This window comes from Artemia sp. Qi Xiang Cuo, chromosome 3 (genome assembly GCF_049724085.1).
Source record: "Artemia sp. Qi Xiang Cuo chromosome 3, ASM4972408v1, whole genome shotgun sequence".
NCBI classification, from domain to species: domain Eukaryota; kingdom Metazoa; phylum Arthropoda; class Branchiopoda; order Anostraca; family Artemiidae; genus Artemia; species Artemia sp. Qi Xiang Cuo.
Window position 1 is genome coordinate 68,840,356 of NC_142796.1, and position 10,896 is coordinate 68,851,251.

At 39.0% G+C, this 10,896-nt stretch overlaps 1 protein-coding gene across 2 annotated transcripts in view; it reads left to right on the forward strand.

Moving 5' to 3' along the window:
• Positions 1-10,896, forward strand: part of Trm1 (tRNA methyltransferase 1) — a 149,542-nt gene that overhangs the window by 18,506 nt on the left and 120,140 nt on the right. The gene's annotated exons all lie outside the window — the stretch shown is intronic.

Consider the following 10,896-nt stretch of genomic DNA (forward strand, 5'->3'; position numbering starts at 1 on the left):
GAAACGCCTTACCGCCTTCGAGAATAACTGTCTTCACCAAATCCTTAGAATCAGTGGGAGAGACCGTGTCAGCAACAACGAGATCCATACCCGCACAGGTCAGCCAGATATCACAACCGTTGTACGACAACATAGATGGCAATACCTTGGACACATCTTCCGCATGCCAGATCACAGACTTCCAAAAATGCTCCTCCATTGGCAACCAGAAGGCACCCTTCACCAAGGAAGACCAAAGAACACGCTCCATAGGACGTAAGAATGTGACAGAAGAGCCCTCCAGACGAGTCTCGTCCTAGAGTGGTAAGACATATACGCAGTAGCTCACATGAGGGAAGATTGGAGGCTACTCACCGACGCCCTGTCTGCCTTCGCAGGCACTGGAGGAACTAAGGTCTAAGGTAGGGTGGCACTGTCTTATAATACTTTGAACTATAAGGCTTTTTTCTGCTCTCCGATTGTTAGCCAACAATGTTAACTAACAATGATTATAACAGTGAAAACAGAATTGTTAGTTAATACAAATTGTTTGTTAAAAATTTGTAGAAACATAATAACGGACAGCAAATTTAAGAACCACAATCGTGGAAATGATCTTGAATATTTCAGAGATTGTTTATGAGGCCAAGAGGGCCTCAAGGGAGGAAAAAAATATATGGTAAGAATATTTCCTAAATGTAAGAATTATTAGCAGTCCTGAACCTCTATCAGCCATGTAAGCGTAAAAACTAGTGATTCGGCCTCACTGCATTACCTGGTGTTTGAACATTGCGCTTCAAGATACGCAACAATTTTCTGCAATAGTGATTTGAGGCGGTTTTCCGTTGTCCAAACAAAAACTGTTTGATAACAATTTTCCCAGCAATCGTTTTTCCACCGTCCAAAGAAATACTGTTAACTAACATTGTTAGACAATTTCTCTAACAAATCGAATCATGGTTGGAGAATTTTAAAGCTAAATATTCAAAAACCAGATATCGAAGCAAAGCAGGATGGCTAGTTTCTATGCTTGTAATTTTATAAGAGAATTCAGGACTGCCAATGTTTCCTGACAAAACTTCCAGAAAAATTGGAGACAAAGCTTGAAGACAAAGTTTTTTTCGGTTTTATCTTATTTGATCAACGTATTAATGAATTTTTCTGCTGCCTTAGGGACCTCTTAGACCCACATACAATCCTTAAGACTTTCAAGTCTTATTTCCAAGCCTGTGTTTTTTAATATCCCGCCCAATTGCTACATTTCTGCAGATTGTAAGCTAACAATGTTTGTTAAGAAACAATTCTTTTTCCGTTGTACTAACAGAAACTGTTAGCTAACAATTGGACTGCGGAAAAATACCTTTGGTTTGTTAGGGAAATTAACCAACAATATTAGCTTATAGTTCTATTGGGCAGCAGGAACATAATTGTATAGAAAATTATTTGCAAACAGTTTTTGTTTGGACAGTGAAACAAAGCCTATAATGTCAAGACTTCTTAGCATTGCTCAGAGCCTTTGTTTGAATTTGAGTTTATTTTTACACTCATCATAAACACAGAAATTGATGGAAAAAACAGCAGAAAAGAGAAAACAAAAAACATACGCTTAATGGCACAGACAAAGCAAATACACATACACATCAATCAAAGTGACGAGAGAAGAGGCAGCCAAGGATGGCTGCTACCCTCCAACTTAGCACAATACTCGTCACGCAACTGATTAACTGCAGAAAATGAATTAGTTACTGCGTATCGCCGGATCAGGTGCGAATTACTCGTTCTCAACGGAACTTGCAGCAGAAACTTCAAATATCTGAAGAAAATTCTACGGATTTTAAATTTATTTTCTTTACGCAGAAGTTTCCAAAAGTGTGTTATATATAATATATGCGGCAGTGCGACAGCATTATAAATTCTAGCCAGTGAAAACCTATTAAGATTTCTATTCTAAGAAATTGTGGCCCCATATGCAGTTTTAATTTTACGCTCTATATGTGTGATGAGTAGCGAACGGATAGATGAGAGTGTGTCACCGTTGGGCAGTCCCAAGTATACTAGTGACTCCACAGACTTGACAGACTGGGATCCTAGTTGAATGAGAGGTAGAACAGATTTATTCCAATTAAACAACATTGCTTCTGATTTTGACACATTAAGACTAAGGCCAATATCACCATGCTGAGATGACATGATATTAAAATTACTTTCTTGGGATTTTATTTGCCGAGAAAAATTCAAGTTGTCATCCGCAAATCCAACTATGGTCACATCTATTCCTCTTAGAACACAGTTTGTAGCGACTTTGGACTGCACCTCGGAAATCATAGGCTGCGCAATAGCGCTGCCTTAGTAAAGAACGATGTTGGCACAATGTATTATTTTTTTTTCTCCATACCCGAGCGCTTCGTATCGAAGGAGTTGTTTTAGAAACTTCGAAAAGGGCTCATTCGATTGGAAATTGGAGTGGCTAGTGCTGTTTTTAACAGTCGGAAGTGATTGGAGGCAACCTAGCCCCTCCCCCTCCCACGCCCATCCTTCGTCCCAACCAAACCAATCACAAATGTCATAGAGTCCTTTTGTTTATCGTAGTTGATTTCCAGATAGAAAATATTTTTTTGAGGACGATATTCCCCTATAACCCTCGGGGCAAGGGTTTTAAGTTATGCCCTGAGGGCATATAAAAACGATGTTAGCACAATGTTCTTTTTTTTTTTCCTTAGATCAGGGCACTTCGTATCGAAGAAGTTGTCGTAGAAACTTCGAAAAGGGCACATTCAATTGGAAGTTGGAGTGGCTTGTGCCATTTTAATAGTTGAAAGTGATGGGAACTATTACCCCTTTCACGCCCACCATATCCCGAAACACATCCAATCAAAATTTTGAAATAGCCATTTTGTTCGGCGTAGTTGATTTCCATATAGAAATTATGTTTTTGAGGAGGGCACTCCCCCACAGCTTTCAGGGCATAGGTTGTAAGTTATGCCCTGGGGGCATGTAAGGTTTTAATAGAAGGCGTTGTCGTAGAAACTTCAAGAAAGGCTCATTCGACTGGAAATTCAAAGGGCTAGTGCTCCCTTTATAATAGTCGAAAGTGATTGGAGGGTAACTGGCCCCCCCCCACGCCCATCATTCCCCCAAACACATCCAAACAAAATTTTGAGATAGTCATTTTGTTCAGGGGAGTTGATTTCCTGATAGAAAATATGTTTTTGAGGATTACGCTCCCCCACAACCCTCGGGACAAGGGTTGTAAGTTATGCCCTGGGGCATATAAGGTTTTTATAGAACGCGTTGTCATAAAAACTTCAAAAATGACACATTTGATTGCAAATGGGAATGGCTATTGCCTTTTTTAATATTTGAAAATGATTGAAAGGCAAGAATCACTACTCCAACGCCCACCATTTCCCCAGAAACATCCAATAAAAATTATGAGATATTCAATTTGTTCCATAGTGTTCAAAATTCAGGAAATTATACCTTTGAGCAGGACACTCTCCCACAGTCTTCAGGGCAAGGGTTCTAAGTAATGCCCTGGGGGCATACAAGTTTTTTTTATTGAAATCTCTGTGGTAGAAACTTGAAAAAGGGCTCATTCGATTTGAAATTCAAAGGGCAAGTACCTTTTTTAATAGTCAAAAGTGATTGGAGGGCAACTAACCCCCCTCTCACGCCCACCCTTTCCTCAAAGACATTCAATAAAAAATTTTATATAGCCATTTTATTCTACGTGGTTAAAAGTTTTGGAAATTAGGTCTTTAAGGGTGACGAAACCTCTCTCCTTAGCCCTCAGGACAAGGTTTGTAAGTTATGCCCTGGGGGCATATAAAGTTTTTATTGAAAGCGTTGTCGTCGAAACTTCAAAAGGGGTCATTCAATTGGAAATTGAAAGGGCTAGTTCCTTTTTTAATAGTTGAAAGTGATTGGGTAGCGACTAACGCCCCTCTTACGCCCAAAATTTTCCCAAACACATCCCATCAAATTTTTGATATATCCATTTTGTTCAACGTAGTTGAAAATTCTGGAAATTAGGACTTTGAGGATGATAACACCTTCACAGTCCTAAGGGCAAGGGTTGTAAGTTATGCCCTGGGGGCATATAAGGTTTTTATTGAAAGGATTGTTGTAGAAACTTCAAAAGGGCTAATTCAATTGGAAATTCAAAGGGCTAGTGCCTTTTTTAATAGTTGAAAGTGATTGGACAGTGACTAACATCCCTCTCACGCCCACCATTTCCCCAAACACATCCAATCAAAAATTTGAGATATTCATTTTGTTCAACGTAGTTGAAAGTTCTGGAAATTAGGTCTTTTAGGATGATACCCCCCCCCCTCAGAGCCCTCAGTGCAAGGGTTATAAGTTATGCCCTGGGGGCATATAAGAACGATGTTGGCACAATGTATTATTTATTAATTTCTTCCTTTAGAGCAGGGCACTTCGTATCGAAGCAGTTGTCGTAGAAACTTCGAAAAGTGCTCATTCAATTGGAAATTGGAGTGGCTTGTGCCCTTTTCAACAGTCGAAAGTGATTGGAAGGCGACTAACACCCCTTCCACGCCCACCATTTTCCGAAAGACATCCAATAAAAATTTTGAGATAGCCATTTTGTTCAGCGTAGTTGATTTCCAGATAGAAATTATGTTTTTGAGGAGGACAGTCACTCACAGCCCTTAAGGCAAGGGTTGTAAGTTATGCCCTGGGGGCATATAAGGTTTTTATAGATGGCGTTGTCGTAGAAACTTCAAAAAAGACTCATTCTATTGGAAATTCAAAGGGCTAGTGCCATTTTAAATAGTCGAAGTGATTAGAAGGTGACTCTGCCGCGTTTAACTCCCTCCTTTTCCCCAAATACATCCAATAAAAAATTTTAGATTTCCATTTTATTCAACGTATTTTTAATTTCTGGACATTATGTCTTTGAGAATGACAACCCCCCCCCCCCACAACCCTCAGGGCAAGGGCATATAAGGTTTTTATAGAATGTGTTGTCGTAGAAACTTAAAAAAAGGGCTCATTCGATTGGAAATTGAAATGGCTAGTGCCCTTTTTAATAGTTGAAAGTGATTGGAAAGCAACTAACACCCCTTCCACGCCCACCACTTCCCCAAACACATCCAATAAAGATTGGCTCATTTGATTGGAAATTGAAAGGGCTAGGGCCATTTTTAATAGTTGAAAGTGATTGGAGAGCGACTACCGCCCCTCTCACGCCTACCATTTCCCAAAACAAACCCAATCTAAAATTTTGAGATAGCAATTTTGTTTAACGTAGTTGAAAGTTCTGGAAATTCGGTCTTAGAGGATGACAACCACCCTAACAGACCTTAGGGTAAGGGTTATAATTTATGCCCTGGGGGCATATAAGGTGTTTATAGAAAGCGTTGTTGTTTCCAAAAAGGCTCATTCGATTGGAAATCGAAAGGCCTAGTACCTTTTTTAATAGTCGAAAGTGATTGGAAGGCTTGACATTTTTATAGTAAAGATCAATGTGGGTATAATGTTTTATTTTTTGTTGTTGTTGTTGTTTAGACCAGGGCACTTCGTATCGAAGGAGTTGTCGTGGGAACTTCGAAAAGAGCTCATTTGATTGAAAATAGAAAGGGCTGATGCCCTTTTTAATAGTCGAAAGTGATTGGAGGGCAACTAATCCCCCTCCCACGCCCACCCTCCCATTTGTCCATTATGTTTAAAAGCTAAATGTTGCCTTAAGATTAAATCAAAAGGCACTGTGATAATGCTAATTCCCAATAAGGCATCTCAGCAGTATCCCAAAAACGACCTAGGGTATTATGTTCAAACTTTTGGGGCTACTTCTGCCCCGATCAAAATAGCATAAGTGTATCCATTCTATCAAAAAAAGTAAACAGATTTTTTTGCGAATGGTATCAAGTTTTCCATTTCAGGTCAATTAGAGGAGGTATGAAACTAAATTAAACAGTACTATTTGTGTCGAGATTTTTAAAAGGGTGTATGTTGTTGAAAAATTACTGAAAATTTTTCTCCAGCGTACAAGAAGAGCCTTAAACTAGATTAATTAAAAAAACTTTTTCCACAAAATAAGTTTTTCAAAGAAAAGTAAAGAACTCCATTAAACAAAAAATGAGCAAAATTAAAATCAGCTTATGAACTCTTGCCTAGCCTGTGGTGAGTTGAGATCAGATGGCATATTTTTAACCACCACTGACTGCAAAGGCTTCTGTTTTGTCACTTGTAGTTCAAGAGAGGAAGGGGCTCGGGACATAATGTTGGAGATAGCAATATACTGTTCAAACACTTTACTTAATTGTTCGGAGAACTTATCCGTAGCTAGCTTGATTTTTCTGGCTATCAAGTCTAATCCAACATCTACGCGGCGACACATTTCATTAACTTTGACCCGAATGCAAGCATTGATTTTGTCTTGACATTTGGGAACTTCCTGGGGATCCACAATTACAAATTGTGGTAATGATTTCTTGTCTTTGGCACATTGGGGCAATATCTTCGCCATTCCAACAGTATTATCAGTGTCGTTCGCAGTTTTTCGGAATACATAGTCATACCCCAGTTCGCTTCCGATAGAGATCAACTTTTCTTTCGCGTTTAGGATGTCCGTATGAGAGAAAAACTCCACTGGTCTTTTAACAATTTGCTCTATTTTGTTTCCTGTTTGCATCGAGCGATACATAAAGTTCAGCACGGCATTTCATAAAAGCGTCGCCATTGCACCTTCACGTCATCAGGCATATCGCAATCCAATAATCAAAGTCCAGGTAAATTCAAAGTCCAGGTCCAGGTACTGAAATCAACCAGGAACAAGGGAAGTGTAAGTACCCCCTCACCTTTTCCCTGCAATTTTCGGGTAACTGAATGCCAGCGGGTACAATACGGCGTATCTGGGGGTTCCTTCCCCTCTTTTGCTTGTTCCCAGTAAAAAATCAGCACCTTACTGATATTGGAACTATATGAAATTGGCGTTGACGCCCCAGTCAACTAGAGAAAAAAGATGGCGCTGGTGAGGATACCCAGAGAGAAACACCTATTCTAGGGATTGGAGAAGATCTAATTTAACTTAACGAGTATAAATATATCTATTAGAGGGTAGAAATCAATATGAAAACAACCTAAAAGTAGTGCAATAGCTTTATCCTATTAACAGCAAACAAGCAAACTCAGGCACATAAACTCTGGAAATAACATAGATGGCGTTTCAAATAGGTTTGGGGTGTTGTCTGTGAAAAATACTAAACTCTAACATTCAACTAACGCTAATGAAAGTTTGCTCCTTGATTTGTTGTTTGTTTGTAGCACTCTTGGGCAAGCTGCCCATTGTGCACGTCTCCATGATTTCATCAGAGCCTTTAGGGATGAAAGGTATTCCACGTCAAAATTCAGCTGTCCAGCTGTTGTTCTGTCATGACCGAGGGTCAAATAATTTAAAAAGCCATCTGGCTTTTGTCACTGTGGTTAGGGAGGGGTTTTGAAGAATCTCAAGGCAAAACCAATTAATCAATGTCAAGCTGTATTCAAATCTGTCCAATGGTGTCGCATTTGAGCCTCCATATTTACAATTCAAACACAACTGGCTGATAATTTAAACTGATTTAAAACTTGCTGAACTGGCTGATATGGCAATTTAAACTGATGAGCTTGGCTTGCAATATATACACATACTCATAAATATAGCTTACATATCACTAATTTACATGTACAATATTAAAATAATGTGCAATAATATTAATATTTACAATTATTAATACAAATTACAGCACTAAGTGCAGCTTAGTATCTACAATAAAACAGCCTAATACTTCCACAGATTTTTTCCTAGCCCATGGTGGTGCCTGTGCATGGCCCAGGATACTTCTGAGTGTGAATGCACCAAAGTACTTAAGGCAAGCTTTTTTCAGTGGCAATCTCTGTGTCTCATACTTTTTACAATACATTAAAATTTGCCTAACATCCTCTTCTACATTGCAGACCTCACATAATGGAGAGTCTACTGACTTCCATTTAAATAATACACTCCTAATTCAAGCATGGCCTGTTCTGAGCCTGAATATACTGATAGCCAGGTGTCTGACTGGGTGGCCTGGGTCAAGAGGTGGGGCACCATAATCATACACCTCACGTATCCGTTTCTGAGACGTTTGACCAAAAACCTATTTCTCCTTCTTCTTTAACAACTTCTCATAATAAGATGAAAAATCAGTCACTGAATACTGACAAACTAATTTCTCCCCATACCTAGCACCCCATTTTGCCAGCTTATCTGCCTGCTCATTTCCCTTAATTCCAACATGTGCTGGTACCCTTGTTGCTACAATCTCATACTTGGCTGTCATCAGTTTTAGCAGTATCTTTTCTAAAAGCAGCACTGATTTTCTTGCTGGCCTATGACCATACATCAAATAATTCACCACTGAAAGTGAGTCACTACATATCAAATATTTGCCTACTGGCAAAACACTTGCAATAAATTCAAACGCTTTCAATAGTGCATACAACTCAAGTGAAAATATTGACAACTTCTCTGTTACTTTAAAAGACAGTGCATGACTGAGCCCAAGGACCACAACCGCAGCCCCACCCCCAGTGGCAAAGCATAACCCATCAGTGAATACTATTCTATGTCCAGTCTGTGTCCACTGGTTTACCTATTCATGCCACCTAGCTCTTGCCATCTCTGGTGGTTCCTCTGGGCTACCCCTTGAGAATAGGGGTAGTGCTATATTTGACTTTATACCTGTACTAGAAGCTGAACCTACCTCATCAATAACATCAGGAGTTGGGATAAGAGCAGCTGTTTCAGATATGTTTTTCACCATTTGACAGTATGGTGGAGTTGATTTTGGTTGGAATCTTTGGTTCTGATCATATGTTTCATTAAGTTCTTTGTAGATAATGTCATTTGGGATCGACATCTTCCATGTAAAATATTGTGCTTCTAATTTCTTCATTTTAGTTTCTAATGTTGTCAGTCCTATTTCACAGTATATTGCAGGTGGGGGGGTTGATTTTAGGCATCCGAGAATTTTCCTCAGTATACAATGCAGGGTTGTATGCAATTTTTTCAGGAGTTGGGCAGGTGCTTCTCCGTATAGGAGGCAGCCATAATCCAGCTTGCTTATTACAACTGCTCTCACAAGCTGGGTGGCAACAGAGAATGGGGCTCCTCTCTTAGATAAGCAAATAGCATTGACAAAGTTGGCTCTGCTCTTGAGGTTTCCAATTAAATAATTCACATGGTGAGTCCATTAGAGTGAATTGTCAAAAGTCACCCCAAGGTAGCAGAACTTTTCAACTGTTGGGACAGTGTTGCCATTGATTGAGAGCCTTGGCGTTGAATGAATCTTTGTCTTTGTGAAGAGGAGTACTGCTGACTTAGCAGGAGAGAATTCCATATTGTTGAAAGTTGCCCATAAACTAGGATAATCAAGACCGTTCTGGACAGCAGCTTGCAGGAAATGCTTGTCTTTTGAAGTTGCAACAAGTGCAAGATCATCAGCATACAAATACAGATTGCATCCCAGAATGTGTTCAAAACTAGTATCACTGCAGTAAATAAGGAAGAGGAGTGGGCGTAGTACCCCTCACTTGAGGTACTCCTACATCTAGTTCTTGATGGAGATTTACTCTCTCCCATATGGATCTCCAGCTCCTGGCTTCTCAAGTAATCTTCTATCCTCAACCTCAGTTCTAGGCAGATTCGGAAAGAATGTAACTTTCCCATCAGGTTATCCACACTAACCCTATCAAAAGGAGCCATCATATCCAAGAAGGCTGCTAGTGTCTTCTTACCCTGCTTAAAACCAGATTTTATCTGGTTTTCTAACGTGCATCTGTGGTTTCTCTATTAGGGAGAAAATCAAAATGTTCATGTTGGAGTGAATTTGTTAGTTCTGGGAGGATTCTTAACTTAACAAGGTGTTCCATAAGTTTGCAGAGGCATGATGTGAGGGCTATAGGTCTGTAGGAGGCTGGAAGTTTTGGATCCTTTCCTGTCTTCAATATAGGAATTACTGTGGCCTTCCTTGATTTATTTGGGTTTGTATTGTCTTTCTTCCACCAGACTTATTTAATCTTTTCTTCATTTAGTCAAATTTCTGTTATTAGAAAGTCAAAGCAGGGACTAAATTCATGTGTGTATTGAGTTAGAGTCTTTCTGTTTGAAAAAGGATTCTTTTGCCATTAGGAAAGGAAAGGAATTTTTTTGAAAATTTTTAAATGGAATTCAATCAACTTACTTTGAATTTAAGCATAAAAGAAACACTAATAAGGGAGGAAACTCAGTTCGTCACCGAGAAAAAAACAAGCCATGTAGTGTTGTCCAGTGAAACCATAAAAATATCTATGACAATTAAAATGAAATTTTTTTTCGCCTCGTTTTTTACTTTTAATTTTTATTTTCCAAAGAAAAAAACATGTTTTTCAAGAAGGGCAAAGGAATTTTTAATCATGAATATTTTAGTACACTTTAGAAAATTAATCTATTATCTACTTGCTAATTTAGCGCTAACCTTTTCATAATCAATAAAGACTGTCAAAAACTAAAGATACCAGCCTTGTTCAAAATAATTTCTGGCTACTATTACTACTAATAACTCACCGCAGCACCCAGCTACCTGAGACCAACACCGTAACGCACGCTTCTCCTCCATAACAATCTATTCAAAGCCTTCCTTTTTACACTCTCCCAGGAGATTCCAATTTTTCCTCAATCTTTTTTTATGACACCAACCCATCCAATCCGCGGACGACCTGCTTTCCGTTTAGCCCTAGACGGTTGGCTGAAGCCAAGTAAATTTAGAACTTAAAAAAAAGCCAATTTTTAATCAATTGAAATTAAGCTTGTTTTGAATTCCTCTATTTCATCTGGGTAATGGTTCACTGTGGTGCTAGTCGGTTTTCGTTTTCATTAAAGTCTTGTTAAAGTAC